This window comes from Ambystoma mexicanum, chromosome 4q (genome assembly GCF_040938575.1).
Source record: "Ambystoma mexicanum isolate Mex_15411 chromosome 4q, UKY_AmexF1_1, whole genome shotgun sequence".
Lineage (NCBI taxonomy): Eukaryota > Metazoa > Chordata > Amphibia > Caudata > Ambystomatidae > Ambystoma > Ambystoma mexicanum.
In genome coordinates, this window is record NC_090928.1 from 362,644,611 (window position 1) to 362,664,498 (window position 19,888).

General features: G+C 44.2%; 1 protein-coding gene across 2 annotated transcripts in view; it reads right to left on the minus strand.

The window, feature by feature from the left end:
• Positions 1–19,888, minus strand: part of LOC138468519 (centromere protein H-like) — a 655,463-nt gene that overhangs the window by 158,115 nt on the left and 477,460 nt on the right. The gene's annotated exons all lie outside the window — the stretch shown is intronic.

Sequence of the window (19,888 nt, forward strand, 5' to 3'; positions counted from 1 at the left end):
GGATGTCGTTGGCATAGTTAGTATATTTGATGCCGACGCTGTACAGCTGGTCACAAAGGGGGCGCATGCATACATTGAACCATAGAGGCGAGAGGCAGGGACCCTGAGGAATGCAACAGGATATCGCTGGATGGGCCTGCAATCCACCCATTGCTACTCTCGCTTATCTGGTAACAAGAAATGGGGCAACAAACCAGTGCGCACAACCTGAAATACCATCCAATCTACACATACAACACACAGGCACACTCCTACATAATAAACAGTCACATAGAAACAACCCAGACAGTGGACCTTACCCATACGGCTACAATAAGCCAGTGTATGCAACCAACCATCTGCAAGCCAACACACACAGACGCCAGTTTCTCCTGGTTCTGGACCTATCCTATCACTCTTCCCTCACTAACCAACCATGTCCTCTTTCTTACAGAGCCATGTGAGTGCCTGGATACTGCACTTGGGTGGTAGTGATGTGTGGTATAAATCAACCTAACAAACAAACTATACAAGCAGGTTATACAGTTATTTAAGGGATTTTGTTTTTTCTTTGAAAACTTTAAACATTAAATTAGCAGTAGTAGATTGATGAACTATTCATTTAATAAACCAGGAGGCAGCAATTTGGTACCAAGTGAAAAAATGAACATTACGAATGTGCAATTAGGGCTACCACTTGGCTGGTATTTTATTGGCATAGCTGATCAAAAACATTTTCGAGGCTCGTGACATGATGTAGAATTTTTAAACCCTCGAAGTTCTGGAGTATTTAGTAGAAAAAGGAAATCCTGACTTCCTAAATCGTGCAAGGATAAAAAGAAAGTCTTAATCATAGCTCTTAAAAATCAAGAAAGGAGGAGAGAATATAAAAAAGAGTGGTCAATAAGAACAGCGGGGATAGCAACCGAGAAGTGGGCCAAACTGTGCAAGGCAGCAGAGAAAAACAACTGTAGAGTGTTTGGAACATCGTTGCAAGGAACTCTATATAGAGTTGGATTTGAGTGCCAGGGATGCCCCTGAGACTCACATCATGAAGAAGGGCAGTCTAGACCATGTCCAGGCTCTTCACTCCTGTGGGGGAAATGTCAAAGAAGAAATACAGGGTGAGGCACTATGAGCCGAAGAACAATTGGGAGGGATCACCATGGAGGTGGCCTATATGATTTGTTGGTAGACGATACATAAAGCACGAGGGATCCATGGCATGCCCAATTACATTTTTCTCAGACAGCCCCAGTTGTGGGTACCTGTATTGGCCACATTTGTAGTGCATTAATTTCAATAAACACATTACCACCTACTTGGAAAAAAGACATTGTCGCGATTTTCAAAAAAATGAAAAAGACGATCCATCTGCTTACCACTCTGTAACCCAACTGGGCAGCTCATCCAAGCTTTATGCCGGAGTCCTGTTAAAGAGACTGAAGGAATGCACTCAGGAAAATAATATTCTGTCCAACACGCAGCTTGTGATCAGGCCAGGGACAGGTATTCTTTCTGGGATTGAACTTGTATCTGATTCTGGCCAAAAATGTGAACATCTTGGGCTCTCCTCTCTAGGTGGCCTTTATGGACCAGAGTTCCACATTGGACCACTGTGGCGTTGGTCACAGGCGGTGTGGCAGGACACCCCTAGACAGAGGTCCGTCGAGAAGACCCAATCGGCATTACGCGTACCTTGCATTGACACTGGAGTCTCGCAGCAGCGACCCAGAGAAACACGACTCACCTGATGGCAGCGACAGACCACAGATAGGGGGCAACCCACCGACAGCAGTGCCCCTTAGAGAAGCCACTCGTGGAGGGCAAGCAGTCAATCTTGTGGAGCCACAGAAACTAGCAGGAATAGGCAGAGGGTCCTCTGGAGAGAAGCCAGACCGTGCAGGGTAGGATGGCATCATGGCACCCAGGGATCGACTGGAAGGCAAAAGGGGGCGGGCTTCCTATTTGAAAGAAACAGAAAAGTACTATGAATCATGCATTATGAAGCGGATACGAACGGGATAAACGCATCCACTCCAGTTAAGAGTCTTTTACACTTCCTTTGTTCCAGAAGGAAGATGCAAACAGAAGGCTCGGGTTACTACTGAGTGTGCTAACCCAAAGAGCATACGAATGAGAAACCAGCTAGGACTGATAAGCCATCCATACTCTGGTATTCTACTGCCTCTAAGAACAATGCATTCGGTGAAGGAACCTGATGATTCTGTATGAGATGGTTAATATGTAAACCAGCGTTACTCAGGATTTGCACCACCTTCCATAGGTGGCATAACGGTTCATCCCATGACACATTGAAAACGATATTGTCGAGATAGGAGGACACATCTACATTGTGAGGTCTGAGAATTCAGTCCATTAAGCAAAAATGGTTATCAATAGGTGCACACCTAATTATCTGTCACTGTGAAGAGTAGTCACAAACATTTTACAAAATTCCGGGTGCTGGAGAGGAATGCAGACCCTGACACTGGAGCCTGTGTCAAACATGAACTAAATTTAAAGACACTCCCGTCCCCTGCACACCATTAAAGCTGAAATAAATCGGTCAATACAGTATTTATATTTTCAAAAATATGTAATTCAGAGTGATCAACTCAAGGTAAAAAAATATATATACATTTGGTTTAGCAAATGAATTTGTACAAACAATAGTAATTTACACATAAGGCCATCATAAAAAGCAAAGGAAAAAACCAAATAATATGTTCTTATGTTCAGGTGCGATTTCCAACTCTACGCGTTTCGGGGAGACTCCCCTTCTTCAGGAGCAATAGAAATCTGCAATTACATACATACATACAATTATTAATCACCTTTTAAATAAATGAAACCTCAAAATCAATTAGACAAAGCATTCACATTATTCATTTCTAACTTAATGCAGAAAGAGAAAAAGCTCATTCCCTATATGTTTTACTTGATGCTTGGTGAACCATAATTCTAACATCGGTATGACTCCAAAAGAAAAGAACTAAAAAAGCAATAGTGTAAAATGTTACCTGTACTGTGTCTTTATATGTAGTCTATCCCACTGAATGAATATTATGTAAGTCAAGACTATCCACAGCTGTCCTCTAATCTATGGGGAATCCATCAAGGATATCTAATTTAGACAGGAGGTCATGCTCACTAATCAAAAATCTGAACAACAAGCCCTGATTCAACTAATCGTCAAACAAAGATGTGTAAATCAAAAATAGATAAATAAAGACCCAAGTGCTTACCCAAAGGTTTGGAAGATAGAGAATAATTCCAATGGGATTTTGCCTGAGCAGAATATCGTTTTCATCTGTTGTAAGCATCACGATGATGACTTCATTTACAAGTATCTGGATCTGTATTTAATATGGGGCCATCGTGGTTCATTGAATTATAATGAGCATTGTTGTATGCTTACCCCTTCTAGAATCTAATAGTACGTGATTTTGAATCTGCAAGTGCCTAGAAGTTTTGACTGGACCACTGGTGTCATCCATTTATGACGAGTTGAATTATCTTTGCCGATTAGTTGGGAGTTACTGTATGTTCAACAGATACTTCACTGAGGTAAGGGTGGTCCATAGCAGGATATCGATACGCTCATTTAGATTAATTTCAACACTGAGTTTTTACATTCATTTAGGACTTCTGCCAGCCTTAGGATACTTGGATTATATCTAAAACAGAGGTTGTACAACCTGGTTGTTTTTCCTACTTAAGTTCCATTGGGAATTATTCTCTATCTTCCAAACCTTTGGGTAAGCACTTGGGTCTTTATATATCTATTTTTGGTTTACACATCTTTGGTTGACGATTAGTTGAATCAGGGCTTGTTGTTCGGATTTTTGATTAGTGAGCATGGCCTCCTGTCTAAATTAGATATCTTTGATGGATTCCCCATAGATTAGAAGACAGCTGTGGATATTCTTGACTTACATAATATTCATTCAGTGGGATAGACTACATATAAAGACACAGTAGAGGTAACTTTTTACACTATTGCTTTTTTAGTTCTTTTCTTTTGGAGTCATACCGATGTTAGAATTATGGTTCACCAAGCATCAAGTAAAACATATAGGGAATTAGCTTTTTCTCTTTCTGCATTAAGTTAGAAATGAATAATGTGAATGCTTTGTCTAATTGATTTTGAGGTTTCATTTATTTAAAAGGTGATTAATAATTGTATGTATATATGTAATTGCAGATTTCTATTGCTCCTGAAGAAGGGGAGTGTCCCCGAAACGCGTAGAGTTGGAAATCACACCAGAACATATTGTTTGGTTTTTTCCTTTGCTTTTTATGATGGCCTTATGTGTAAATTACTATTGTTTGTACAAATTCATTTGCTAAACCAAATGTATATATATTTTTTTACCTTGAGTTGATCACTTTGAATTACATATTTTTGAAAATATAAATACTGTATTGACCGATTTATTTCAGCTTTAATTGTGTGCAGGGGACGGGAGTGTCTTTAAATTTAGACACGTTTTCCTAGTACAAAATTCAGTCCATTAAGCATTGAAAAGGTGGCTGGGGCGCCATGCATCCCAAATAATAAAACCTTGAAGTGGTACAGGCCCTGGGGGCTGGTGAAGGCAGTTTTTCCCTGTTTTGTTCTCGGAGTGGCATCTGGCAGTATCCTTTGGTTTGGTCAATTGTAATAAAGTAACAGGCTGATCCTACCTTTTCGAATCTATGTGATCCTTGCGCTGCCTGTAATTCCGCCGATGAAAATGTCGACAACCATTATATCCCAGCGCAGTGATCAGATAGACCACTGTGGCCCGCATCCCCTACTCCACTGCCCCCCTGGCCACTTACCTGAACAGCGAAACACAGAAGTGTGCTGCTAACTTCCATTGATCCCTGCGGCGTCAGTTCACACCCACTTATGTGGGTCGGCGCAGGCGCCGCAGGGTCCTTTTCTTTCTTCTGTTTTTGAGGGTTTCATTATGTCCAATTTGATCGTCTCATCAATTTCACATTTTACTATAGCTCTTTTGGCCACTTGTATCGTTTATGGTCGAAGTTGGACGATTTAATTGGGTCTGTATGCTGTGTTCCACTAACATAGTCCTTCCTACTATGTTTGAAAAGACATGGATAAGTCCATGGAGGCTCCCGAGTAGGTCAGTTTGTTTTTCTTCTGGCAAGTCACTTTCCGACTTTATATGTCTTGGATACTTACTTCAGGGGTTTGAGGGAATAATTCCATTGGGGTAGGAGTATACTCCGAGTAAGCACCATTGTAACTGAGGGTTCTTTCCATTCTTTCAGTAGATGGATGTAGTCGTACTTTTCTCAGTGTAATCGGTTAGGTTGGTTCACCAGATAGTGCACAGGTCCCAGAATGCTCTTTGTGAATGGTCCTCTCCATGTGTATGGTCCAAGGACCACACTCATTCGGCTTCTCTTATTGTACTGTTCTCGTTTATTCTGAGAACGTCCTAAGTTGTTCCTGCTAGTACGTGTGGCTCCAGAAGGCGGACGGCCTGCCCTCCTAGAGTGGCTTTGCTAAGGTGTTGCTGGAGGGTTTCCGCAAATCTGTGGTCCATTGCCACCATCAGGGGAGTCGTGCTCCAGTGTCAGTGTAGGGTTTGTGGCGTGCTGCTCAGGTCTCCTCAACTAACCCCATCTTGGAGTGTGCTGCCACACCACGTGTGCCTCACCCGCGAGTCCCTGAAGATCTGTCATCCATGTGGCCAGGACATGCCCATTGCTTTTGGATCCAGTTCCCGGGGGTGGACTAGTGCAGGAGGATCACCTGGATGAGGGGTCCTCGTGGAGTGGAGTGGGACACCGGAGGGTGAGGCATAGTATCCCCTTCCCATTAATACCTTTTCCCCATCCTACCAGGTAGGATACCTAGGAATTCAACCCCCCTTTCCCAACACAAACCCTCCTCATGGACAGTTCACCGTGAGCGACAACGGATTACACCAGAGCTCTATACCTGACATGTCCCAACACCATGGACACGCAAGGCCAGGCAATTACAGATTATTGCACACACCCGATTTCCATCACACTTCCCCACACGGATAAAAGGCGGAGCACGAAAGCACACTTTGAGCAAGGCAAACCACACGAGGAAACAGTAGTTCCAAGATGGCAGTTTAATACAAGGAGAAAGACAGTGAGACCAGAGAGAGTCGCAAGGAGGGAAGTACCAGTGACCTCTATAGACCGCTACTTTCGTGAGCTTTGGAAAGTAAGAAAACGAAGACCAGGAACTAAAGCTGATCAAACCAGCACAGTGTTTTGGAGGTGCCGAGGGCACTCCTGCGTTGATAACCAAGTCGGGGAGGAGCGACTGCTGCTGTGCTACTGTCCTTGGCTCCTACAACATTGACCTGTTAGAGGCAAGCCAAGAGACCATACACAGAGTGGTCCGGCGCCACATGGGCACTAATTTGAAGGTCTCAGTTAGGTATCCAACTGATGCTAAGTGTGAGAAAAAGGATACTAAGATCTAAGTGGTCATGCAACAGGTCTTGCTAAATCCCCTGCACAGGGAAGTCTTCGACAGTTTAAGGTACATCGCAATAGGTCCAAGCCCAGCTGAGGGAGACTAATTGACTAAGAGAAATGGATCTGAGCCCGGCTGAGGGGGATCGTGGGTGAATACCCAAATTGAATACTGGAAAAGGAAAATAACATTTGTGTTGTTTTTTGTATACCAGACCCTCTGAGTCAAGATACCTGCAAGAAGCAAAGAGGCTTGGACACAGAAGGTCTTTAACTGTGTAAATGGAACTGTATCCTCATGCCGCAGAAGCCAGAGTGTGTGCTTAGCTTGAGTGACCCGCCTTACCCCGTGCTGAAAATGTGGGAAGGGAGGCCAACGGTCCGAACATCCTGACTTATTTTGTGAACATTTCTTTCTTTTTCATGAACACCCGCATTATTTGTAAATTAGTAGTAAGGATTGGCAATAGTGTTTTTTTTTAGGCTAGGCCCTTTTTACTTGACAAGACTCCACTAGGTCTGCATTATTTTTTGATGGTCGTAGCTTGCTCCCATCTGTAGATTTAGTTTTAGATGAGCATTTATCGCACCCTTGTGAAAGTTCAATAAACACCCATGAACTATGGTCACTTGTGTCTGTCTTACTGTTGATACCATGTCTTGCTTGGAGATGTGGCTATGGAGCATTTTAAGAGAAAGTGGTATAAGGCACGGTAGACCTGCATTCTCTTTCTTGATGGCATGCTTGTAGGTGAGGTTGGCTTTTGCCCTGGTCAGTTACTGGAGCTGGGAACAGAAAAGAAGAACTTATTTAATGCTGCCACCTCAACTCAATATTACCACCTAAGAAGGAGAATAGTCTGCTCTAAAGTTGGTTGCAAACCTGCACTTGTATGCACTTTTTTCATCTTTAGTCCAACTCGTCTGCGAATGTGGAATGTAATTCCGTTGGAATTTTTGCTGCTGGCTATTAACCTGTACTTGAATGGCGTGTACTTTGTTTTTTGCCTAATCCCTCCACTGGTATCTTGGAATACATCTCTTTTTTCATTTTATTTTTTTATTTGAACTTTACTCAGTTACAACTAAGTTTTGTCAAAACTTACACGTCTTCAGAAGCTTGTTCTCAGAGAAACTACAGAAACCTCCCCAAAGCTGGCCAAGACACTTAAGCTTGCTTAAATTCCTGATTCTTCATTTCTTTATCCTGGGTCTGAGTCCTGCAAAGTGCAGCCGTCGGGCTGTAGACTGTTAATCTGATCGAAAGCAAGTTCGATAAGTTTGGCCAAAGCTGTGGTCCATCTTGTGTTCTTGCCAGAAATTAATCTGTTCCACAGATCGTTCGTTTGGAATATCCAGAGGTTTTCTGCCAGTGAGGGGAGGTAGATGTTTCCGTTTCTTTTTACGCACTCTATCACAAGGTGCTTCAATGTTTCGATGGAAGATTCCTTTTTGCAAAGGCGGCATCGCTTGTCGGTTGAAGCTCCTCTGATTGTTATGATCTCTCTGGTTGGCAGTAGGTTGAGTCTTGCTCTCAGAATACAGATTCTCAGGTTCTTGTCCAGGAACTTAGCACAGTAATTCAAGGAGAGTTCCGGGACTTTTTTTTTATTGTCCCTACGGTTCGGCCATGTGTTTTTAAGCATAACTCGGTAGATCGTAGAAAACTTTCCTATGGACCTTACCCGACTTTTCGTCCATTAACGCACTCGAAATCAGCCGCCATTTTATGATAATCCTATCATTTCCCCCCATCGCCCTGGCTCACCTGCTTTTGCGGCACTAAATCAAATCCCCCGCCCCTGAGCCTGACATCAGCAGACGCGTACCGCCCATTTCCCAACGCCAAAGCACGTTTCGTGTCAACAATCGCTGCGCCTCAGCTGATGAAGTGTCGCCATGGAAATGGCAGGACGCCTCTTTCCTCAATAAGTATAAACACACCGTTTCACAACACACAGCAGCAGATTTTCGATTCCATTCCTCTCTCTGTGTTACTTTGAGTATTCTGTGACTCGTTTCTGTGCTCTGGTCAGCTACCTTCGCCGCTTCTAGGCCTTGTGAACACCTGTACCATCTCTGTAAATTATTTTACTTTCTTTACCACACAATGGCTACAATAAAGCCGTATATGTACGAGCCCGAGTACACAGAGGAAGAACTACTGGAAAGGCAAGCACGCGAAAACGATGGGGATTCGGACGGCAGTTGGGAGGACCAGTCAACGGATGAAGAGCCTGGACCATGTCGCATGGACGGCGTCTCCACCTGCTGCACGTGCAATCGGTGCGAGCTAATGCCAACTGAGGAGGAGAACTGCTGCTGCCGTGAAAATTCCGGGTGCTTGGCCTACATTTCAGAAGGCGAGCCAAGTCCGCAATGCATCACCGAGCTAACAGAGTTCAGGGAAGCCTGCCTCTCACGGACCGTGTTGAGGATGATGATGGTGCTTATGCACGAACTTCGCGGCACTGTTCGTCCGCGTAATCCGAGTAACGAGTAAGTATACTCTGGTTTTGATGTCAGTGATGCCACTACTATGTCATGGTCGTCTCCCACATATAAAATTACATCTACATATCATTCAAATGCATGTAAACTGGTTCCATATTGTGCATTTTCTAGATAGAATTTTTTTCAAAGCAGAATGACATTTTTTACCTGAATCGACAGTGATAAGAAAGTTTTGTCATTTTAATACAGTTTGCATCTTTCATTTTCACAGGTGGTACAGGCTGGTGGCCTATCGTTGCTTCACTTGGTGGCTTCACGGGAGGCTCGGACACCGCGTTCGGAGAGTAATACCTGCCTGTGCGGTACTTGCCATTAGACAACATTTCCCCAGAGACAGTGGACAATACCGCGGATTTTCCCTGGATGTGCTGCAACCGGAACTTTACAATGTGTAATGTTTATTATTTATGTTCAATTGAAATTAAGATCTAAAATAAAACCCAACATATATTTTAACAATGGTTGTTTTGATTTTTTAAATGAATCTAGTGTGTCTCCATTGAATAGTCTTCCTGTGCCTTGTCACACCACATGTCTCCGGCCAGCATCCTCCCTCACGCTGGCCGCCCACCTTCAATCCACATAACCGTTGAACCCATATGCAGCAGACATACATATGTTATTTTGCGGGTTGGCATCAAGCCTCCCGGCCTTGCCTCCTCCCCCAAAAATACTTACCACACCACTTTGTTCAAGCGTTGGCAATAAAAGGCCGTTGGATTTTATTGATACAAAACATGGTTATAGGTAAATAATCAATATGGTTGATCATAATAAATCATCCTTTTGGGCACCGGGTACAGAGATGACCCCCTCTGGCCCGTGCTGCCTTGCCACCACAGGCCAGCCTGCTGCTGACTAACTGCCTAGGCATCCAGGGTCTCCAGGGTGAACTGCACCCATATATTCTCCTGGGAGGGTGAGGTATTTATAAACTCACCCCCCTGCCTTCCAAGTATTAGATCCTGCAGCCTGCCTCTTACATGCAGTTAGATGGCCTCTCCTTGGTGAGGCCCTGCGGCAAACGAGTCTTGTCTGCACGACCACCGCCCCAATCCACCCCCCCCCGCCCTATCAAAGGCAGTTCGCACCGGGGTACTTGCGCTGGCAAGTGGAGCTGTCAGGGAGCGATAAAGGCCAAGAGGTGCCAAAGACCATGTACACTTCAAAGTGGTCCATAGAGCATGGGTTGTTGTTCCCATGTCTACCTCCAGACCCCGTGTCTCCTGCCAAGCATCCCCCCTCACGCTGGACGGCCCCCTGCAAACCGCATAATGCCACGACATATACACGTCATTCATTCACAAACACACCCCTGTTTCGAATTCTTTATAACCCACTTCATATTTCTAATGAGAACTACTTTGCGCTTTGCTAGTCAACCCGTGAAGGTGCTGGTTATCTGCTCTTCGTCTCTGTGAACTTCCGTGACCACTTCGAGGAAACTCGTCAGTTTGCAACCTGTGAACTGCTCCCTGTTCTACGACAAGAAACTACTCTGATCCCTGCATCTAACTGTTTGTTCGTCAAGGTAAGGCCATGTACCATAATCATTTTGCGTGCAATTTCTTTTCGTTCAAGACAGTACATGCAAGTAACTAGTCACATGTTCTGAGTTTAGTCAAATTATTTTTCAATTTTTTTAAAGTTATTCAAATACTTATCCGCATGTGAATAACGTGTATAGTTCCAAGAACCAAAACGAACCTTGCGTTGAACCTTTTATGTGTCATTTAATTTTTTAACACATTGGTATTCATAGAGAATTGTTGATCTTTACTTTTCAGAACTTTCCACAATGCCTGCCTGTTCCATTGGCGGTTGCCCTTCGAAGACCCATAATAAATCTGAAGGTATTATAATGCATGTTTTCCCTAAGACAATAGATCAGATAAGAGAATGGGTCCGATATTGCGGATATCCACCGTCTGAGCTTGAAAGTAGAGTCCTAGAAGTCTTTGCGGACAAGAGGGGTGATCGATACCGCATCTGCAGCAGGCACTTTAAGCTCAGACATGTACTCCACATCATTGCTAATAAAGAAGAACACACCGCGAGCGAGGCGAAAATTGCTCTCAACCGCTATTCCCACTCTATTCGTCCACATCCCTCCACTGGTGAGTCAAGTTTATGTATTTATCTCTCGGCCTTGCGGTAGTGTGTAGCATTAGCTAACAATTTCCCCATTTATGTATCCACTCAATATGAAGGCGGAAGATTCTCCATCCGTGTCGTTATTGCAGTCATCAGCCACTTCAATCGCCTATCGGGTAATCTTACTTGGCTATTCTGCCACTGACTTGTTTTAGGCATGTAAATCAATAGTTTTAATTTATCGTGTAATTATTTTACCTAATGGTACACCCTTGTACTCGTCCTCTAGTCTTTGTTTTCAGTTATAATTATTGTTATCCAAAATAATGCAAGTACTGTCTTTCAGGGAGATGCTGAGGAGTCCAACGTATTGACGACTACCGTTGATGTCACTCAGATGCTCGAGGTACGTTTCAGGACAGTTCCATCGATGGAGATCATCAGATCTTGCATTCTTGTAGCGTGATTGTTACACACAATGTTTCTTTCGTTTTTAGCCATTGATATGTCCTTCTGTCGTCGCCCTCCTATGCGTCTTCTTTTTTCAATATTGTGTTCATTACTAATGAAAGTCCTATGTTTCAGGGAGTCGATGGAGCATTAGTCCAAGAAGTGGCCATGGAGAAAGTTGGCTTTGTAGCATCATTGCAAGAACTACAGTCGCGGGGAATGGTGATCGACCTGATAGCCACGGACAGACATGTTTCAATTGCCAAGACAATGAGAGAACAGTACAAAAATATAAATCACCAATTTGACGTTTGGCATCTTGCAAAAACAATCAATAAAAAATTGTCGGCTGCAGGTAAAAAAAAAGATATGCAAGGTATTTCACAGTGGTCCAAGTCAATCAGCAACCATCTTTGGTGGAGCTCAAAAACATGTGGAGGGTTGTTGGAAATTCTACTGGAAAAATGGCGGTCAGTAATGCCACACTGTACAAACGTTCACCGATGGAACACGAACCAACATTTCCACAATTGTGAACATGGCCATTTGTCCACAGAGGAGGCACGGAAGAAGAAGTGGTTGATTCCTTCATCACCCACTCACAAAGCCATTGAAAAGATTGTATTTGATAAAACTATAACAAAAGCTTTGAGGGGACTCACGGAATTCTGCCACACAGGAGATTTGGAGGTGTTCCACAATATGTGCCTAAAGTACAGGCCAAAACGATTGCATTTTGGCATGGAGGGCATGATAAATCGGACTCTTCTAGCGGTCTTGACACATAACCATAATGTTGGCCGTCAACAAAGTAGGACGACCGGAACTTTAGGGACGCTTCGCTACAATAAGGCCTTCACTAAAAGAAGTAAACAATGGGTGATCAAACCAGTGTTTGAGGATATGCAATATGAGTTTATTGAAAGACTTATTGTTGACATCCTAGATAGGCACATAAATGGAGTTGTGAACGAACCTGTGCAGGGGACAACTGCATTGCCACCCAACATTGCCTGTGTTCCATGTCCACCTAAAGAAGAGCTCATTGAGAAATACACATCACGGTTTAAATGATTGTAATTTGATTGTCTGTTCTCTCGAGTCTCCTCATGTTGCAGGCCCATTGAATATGTGTATCTATGTAATGTGTAAATAAAAGTGATTGCTCAGTGTACATGCAATGTGTCTCTCCACCGTTGCCCCTCCCTTCACTGTGCAGTTGTGCGAACCACCCGGGTGTCACCTGTGACTTTGCTCTGGAGTCTCCTCATGTCGCAGGCCCATTGAATATGTGTAGCTATGTATTGTGTAAATAAAATTGATTGCTCAGTGTACATGCAATGTGTCTATCCAACCTTGTTCATTTGCGCATTAAATTAAACCAAACAGTAATATAAATCATTTTTCAAAAAATATAGAATGTCTCCGTATTTATGGTTCTGTGGGGCTGCAAAGCACGCAGACAAAATGCAAAGATGGAGTGTAAATTTCAAGTCCTGTGAGATGGCCTTACACTGAATGTAGCTAACTAGGAATGTGTGTTCGTTCAAAGTGAAGGTCAGCTGCTTTGATTTTTTCTCGGGTGCCAGAATGGCCCACGACTCAGTATAAGGTTCTATTGTTATTTGACCTTGACAGGCCGGGACCACGTAAGAAACGACAATGAATATAATTTCAGAAACGAAAGCCATTTCATGTTCGTTCATTAGAAGAAATAACGTCGGCATAGAAGGAGTGGTATTTCGGGGCTGCCCTACGCACAGACACAATGGAAAATGCAAATATAATGTAAGTAACTCTTTAGATGAGTTTATACCGCAATTTAATTACTATACAGTAGCTCACCGCGCACTAGAACCGTCTCCTTTTACGGAAGCACCTCAAAACCTTCCTCTTTGCTTCTGCTTTCTCTCTCCCTCTCCCCTGCTACAACTGGTCCACTGTCTGCGATCTCGGTCCTGGGCCCTTCCACTCTCCACCTGCACTCCCTGTCAACCCCTGCACTGGGGGACTGTCTCAGTATCCTACAGCCCCCCCTTGACGTATAAAACCCAGTTGCACTGTCCTAGCTATGAAATAATTTCCCGACCTAATATATAAAATGAATAATTTTAATAAAGATCTGATGGTGAGACTAATTTCATTTTTTATGTTTTTCAAACAGGTACTTCATCCATTATTGTCTGTGTCACGAGTACCAGACACCGGCGGATGGCTTCTATAATCGCCAATTGCTTCTCCGCGTGAACAACGTTAGCACCCTGACCATTTTGTGGGACGATTGCCAAGTACAAGTATGCCCTTACGCGGTACTAACGGCTAGATACAACATACAGACCTTTGTGGTGGCCTAGTGCCTCTTTGTTGGAACAGCCATGCGATTATCAGTGCGACCGAAGAGCTTATTTTATCGTAAACCAACACCCTGTGTACTGCACACGAACATCGCTTGCCTCAAGACGAACTATTTTGGATCGAGAGCAAAGAAAAATGCAAATCGCTGAATATTCTCTAAACATTTGATGTCAAATAAATTTACTTTACCAAATTTACAATCTTGCGGTTTGATTTAAAAGTACAGTTTCATATTCCGAATTGTGGCGCGCTGTGTTGTGAGCTGATCTGTGTTGATTTCCGGGTTCTGTGTGGAGTCGCGTAGAAGACGCCTGGGCGCGTTTGCCTACGCAGCACAGTCACGTCACGGATAGAGGCGGGGAATATGAATGTTTTGATAAAGTCTGTTTCAGGGGCGGGGGATTTGATTTAGTGCCGCAAAAGCAGGTGAGCCAGGGCGATGGGGGGAAATGATAGGATTATCATAAAATGGCGGCTGATTTCGAGTGCGTTAATGGACGAAAAGTCGGGTAAGGTCCATAGGATAGTTTTCTACGATCTACCGAGTTATGCTTAAAAACACATGGCCGAACCGTAGGGACAATAAAAAAAAAGTCCCGGAACTCTCCTTTCAGTGGTTTTTTCGCCTTATTGAATGTTGGAGGCAGGTGGTTTAGAAGTTTATTCCCCAAAGCTTTCTCTGTTGTCAGAATCCAGTCCGTTTCTTCCGTTTTTCTTTTAATTTGATCTGGATTTTCTTTCAGCTCTTTTTCAGTACATTCAATTTTTGCCAGATCATCCTTTCTAGCTTTTACCCATTTTTTCAGAGCCTCACATTTGCCTGTTTCCATTTCATCCTTTATGATGTTAAAGATGGGAAGCGTGTCCGAAATGATTATTCTTCTATACAGACGCATCGCACTTTGATCTACCATGGACGCTAATGACACAAGCCCCAGCTCTCTCCTGATAGCCGGCATTGCAGTTGATTTAGGAAGGGCCAACACTGTTTTCCAAACATAGCCTTCTAATTTACTCCAGGTGTTACGTGGGAAGTATAGCGAGGCCTCCATTCCATAAACCAAAGCTGGAACCACTTTGGCTTTGTAAAAGGTTATTGCCCGTATCAGTGAGAATTTTCCGAACTTGCGATCAACTGCTCTTATTTGGGCGGTCAGGCATTTCGCTTTTTCCCATAGTTGGCTTTGGAGACTCTTTTCTGTTCTGGAGCTGTCCATTTGAATCCCTAGATATTTGAAATGTTTTACTATTTCGATTCTGGTGTTGTCGAGCAAAAAATGTAGTTTTTCCGTTGATTTACTGGGAACTTTCTCCATCACCAGAATTTTTGTCTTTGTTTTGTTTAGCTCCAGGTGGTTTTCAGCAATGTAGTTCTCCAAGTTACGTAATTTTCTTTGTAGGCCCACTTTTGTCTGATCGATCAAAATGACGTCATCCGTGTACAATAGGCGTGGGATCTCCGTTTTCCCGATTTTCGGGGGGGAAAGATCGGATTTTGCTGTCTGAGAGTTGGTAGTCACCTAGAAATGCTATAAACAGTGCCGGCGCCAGGGGACAACCCTGCTTAATCCCTCAATTCACGATGATCTCCTCTGATAGGGCGGCCTGATGGTTTAATTTAACTCTAATTTTCGTATGCGAATGGAGGGCTTTTATGGGATCCAGTATTTTAGTTGGACATTTCCAACCTTGCAGCTTCGACCACACTCTGAGCCGGTCGATCTTATCGAACGCCTTTGAGAGGTCCACGAAGGCCAGACAGACCTTTGGTGCACCCTCCTTGACCTTGGCTTTCAAGATGTTTATTAACATTAGGTTGATTGAGGTAGACCCATTTTTTTGAAAACCCGTTTGTAATTGATCTTTAGACTGGCTGTCTTCTCCCCATGCTCGGAAATGCTTAAGCAGGAGGGTTGCGTATATTTTGCCTATTATGTCCAAAAGGGCGATAGGCCTGTAGCTCGCTGGTTCGTGTCTCGCTCCTTTTTTGTAAATTGGGACCATCACCGCTTTCTGCCAGGATTCCGGAACCATGTTCGTTCTGCCACATTCTGCAAAGATCTTGCTGATCATTTCAGCCCATTCTTTTGGAAACGTTTTTAGGTCCATGTTCGTTATTCCATCCGGACCCGGGGCTCTGAATGTTTTAAGTTTCCGTATGGAAGTTTCAATGTCTTCTGCCTTCGAAAGATCAACCCAGGATGTTTCAGGGATCTGGTTTTTCATTTGTGCGTCCCACGTCGGACCCGCAAATTCTGTCGTGAAGTACCTAACCCACCTTTCTTCGGCCACTTTGGACAGAGAGGAACTCTGGGTGCAGTTTGCCTCTTTTATCAGCGTCCAAAATTCACTCGATTTTTTGTTTGTAATTTGTGCATCATTTCTTCGGCGTCATTTTGATATTGAATGGCTCTATGCTGTTTGCGCCAGTTTTTGTAGCTTTTTACTTCCTGTTTCCAGTTCTTCCAGTCATCCACGGCATTAGATTTCTTTGCTATTCTCAGCAATCTACGGCCCACTTTTCTTTTTTATCACCAAATCCTTGTCATAAGTATGGTTGATATGGTCCGGTTTCTTCGTTTTTTTTTTCCCCTTTACTTGGAATGATAATAATAGTGGCAAGTAGTTTGGTCTTTCTTTCCTATCATTCCGGGCATGATCAGTGACTCTGTTCTCCCAGGTCCGTTTGATTTTCACAATGTCTTGTTCAGTTAACCATAGACGAGTCTGTTGGAGATTTGTTTCAATTGCCCAATCATACGTTCTTGGTTTCGGACTTGTTGTTTGCCACGTGCAGCACAGTAGATTGTGATCACTGTGTACGGTTTTTTGGACCTTGAAACCGGTCAGAGCATGTGTAAGTCCATTTGCAACAAAGATGTAATCAAGCGTTGCTTTTGAACCATTACGTTCCCACATCGGGATATTCGTTTGGTTAGGGAACAGTGAGGCAACATTTTGTATATTTCTTGAGCCGATAGATTCATTCCAGGCCTTTCCTCTCTCGATGGTGGAGTCAACACCTCCCCGTTGATGAATGGGTCGTTGTCTGTGGTCCAAAGCCTCCGTGCATTTGGCGTTAAAATCGCCACAGATGATTAGCTCGATTTTATCAAATTCGACGTATAGTTGATCAATCGTAGCACACATGCTGGAGCAGAAGGTTTTTATTGACATTTGCTGCGGGTTCCAATAACAGTTCACAATGGCCAAGGGATTTTGGAGCCCATTTTCCGTCTTGTCCTTACAGTGGGTTTGAGAGGTCAGGGTGACCAGCGTTTTGTATGACTGTTTCCACTTTCTAGGTTCACTCAGACCCATTCCTGTTTTAATTGCGGTTAGCAGGCCCGACGACGGTCTGCCTAGCAGGCCTTTAACTGCAGGAGAGATCACCACTGAGAACCCGTCCAGTGTGGGTTGGTTTACCAGCCAGGTTTCTTGCAGGCAAAGGATATTGTAGTGACCCAGATCGACGTCTCCAGGTATCGTGAGATGGATATGGCCTCTCGTATTCCATGAGCCCAGATTGTGCGTTTCCTTTATGGGTCGCTCGCATCTTCTTTCACTGATGTGGTCGTCGAGGCAAGCTGACCCTGGTCGTTGCTATTTGCCAGTGTTTTTATTCCAGCTTGACATTAGCCACTTCCAGGGTCCTTTTGGTTGTCTTTCATCTTCACTTTTTTCTTGATGATTTAAATGGCTATTTAACTTGTCCTCTGACTGTTCCCTCCCTGGATTTCTGCGAGAGACGGCCTGCCGCTGTTCCTCTCTATTGGATCTGGTAGGTTTTCGACTCAGGTCGAACTGGTCCTTTGACATTGTCTCGGGTTAGTGTCGTCTCTCTCCGTCTGCTCTGCCCTACCATGATGCTGTGGACGTCTATACGGTTCCTGAGGCTCCTGGGGCTTATACCATCAACTTCGGTGGTATAGATCTTCCGTTTTTGATCGATAGTGGTACTGGAGTTTTGGCTTTTCCATCTTCTCCTCTTCAAGATCTTGTCCACCTATCTTCCTTTTTAGTTCCGTCAAGCGAAAGCCCATTTGTTCGAGTTCTTCATAGGCTGACTCATCGATGTATTTGATGCCGGCTGATTTCAGATGTAGAAATGCTTTAGCCTTCTTTTCTCTGTGATAGGGTTCCACAAGCACGAGATCTTCCATTCTAACCTTTTTCAGAGTTTTTATTTTCTTTGTTATTTGGAGTGTTGTCGACCTGTTTAGAATTAGCAAGTTTTTATCTGCTTCCATTTGTTCAAGCTTGAAGACTTGTATCTCTTCTTTTGCCTTTTTTCTATTTTCAAATTCGCCTTTTTCTGCGTGGTACTTCCGCAGACTTCTTTCGTTGTCGGCCTCCTCTCGTGCAAATCGGGATTTAGATGGACTTCTTGTTCTGGATTCATGACTTTTGACCTTCTCGTCCTCTGCACTCGATTGGGATGTAGCTTTGTGTGAATCCGGCGGGATTGTTCCTCTCTTATCACTCCGGACGGATCCCTCCTTGTCCGTCTTGGGCCTGACTGAGGGGTTTTCGTCCCATTCTATGCCACTTAATTTTTCACCACCTTCTGTGCGTGGCTCCCTTGACTCATTAAACCCCTTCTCTGAGTGTGTGGATATGTTCATTAAGTCTGAGCCGCCTATGAATTCATCCACGGTTCTTGGTGAACTCGGTGAGCCGATCTCCTCCGGCAATTTCCTTGGCTCTAGTCGATTATCCTTGGTTCGTAATTCGCCCTGGCTAGACTCCCTCATGTCAGATTTCGCCGACGTTTTGGTATCCATCTTGGGGTTTAACTTCCTTTCTGTCTGAAAATACATTTCTCATTTTAAAATTTGCTGCTGGGCACTAATTTCACTTTACGCACTTTTGCACTGATGAGTTCGATAATATTTATCCTCGGGGTGGAAGGATAACTCAGGGGAAACGCGTTTGTCTTCGAAGCAAGACAGCACAACACAGGTTTGAATCCCGATCGTGCATTTAAGATTTTGAGAAAAGCCAAATTAACATTCAAGCCACTCTGTGATCAATTTCTATTCCATAGAGGTATTTTAAACAATTTGGTAACACTTGTAAAATTTGATGCATTTTGTAGGTATTTAGGTTTCCTTATTTGATCACATTTACGTTCTCGTAAATATAATCAAACCTAAATTGCGTGCTTTTATTGGAAATTGCTGAAAGTATTGAATTGCACAGCATATGTAATAATTACCCGCAATGTAGCTGTTAATTCTAAGTTTACAAAATGACATTAACCATTTAACTCCTCTGAGTGGCAGGCGTGCACACACACAAGCCTTTATCCCTCACTCAAGTCGGAGTTGTGCTCCTCAGGCTCAGCGCTCCTTTGTAATGCAGGGACGGTTGTCGACGGGCCACGCACCCCCCCATTCCGGTGCCATCACGGGCTGCAATGACCCTTTGTTAATTATTTTTTTTCACCGGCAGGCCCGGGTCTTGACAGGGCATGCACCTCCTTCCCGGGGCTGCTGTAGACTTTGACATCTCTCCTTTTTTTCCCCCGTTTTTTTTGTTTGTTCCGGTACGGAGCAATTTTTTTTCCATCTGTGGGCAGGCACGTTCTTCAAAGCGGGCGCGGGCCAGCTGGCCTCATCACCCCGCTCTCACCACTGCGGCCCGCATTCACGGGCATGCCCCTTCATGTCGGGGCCGCCTCAGGGCCACAGCAACTTTTTTTTTGTTCGGCGACCAACTCTGCCGCACACGTGGCCGATGCCGCCTTCCTCCTCTTTTGCACAGGCCACCTGGTGCCCGTACAAACAAAGCATGGGCCCTGGCCACCCAGAGCACCAGCGGCTGATGACGCTTCTTCCTCCTCCTTCGTGGCCAGTGGCGCCTTCTCACACGGGGCATCAGGTGGCCCATGCATGCTATTACTATGCACAGGGCTCTGGCCCACCCACCTCCTCATTGTCGTCGGCACCAGGTAGCTTGCCCTGGACATCCTCATCGCCATTGTTGGCGGCCTGCCCATTGGCTACCGTGCACGCCACAC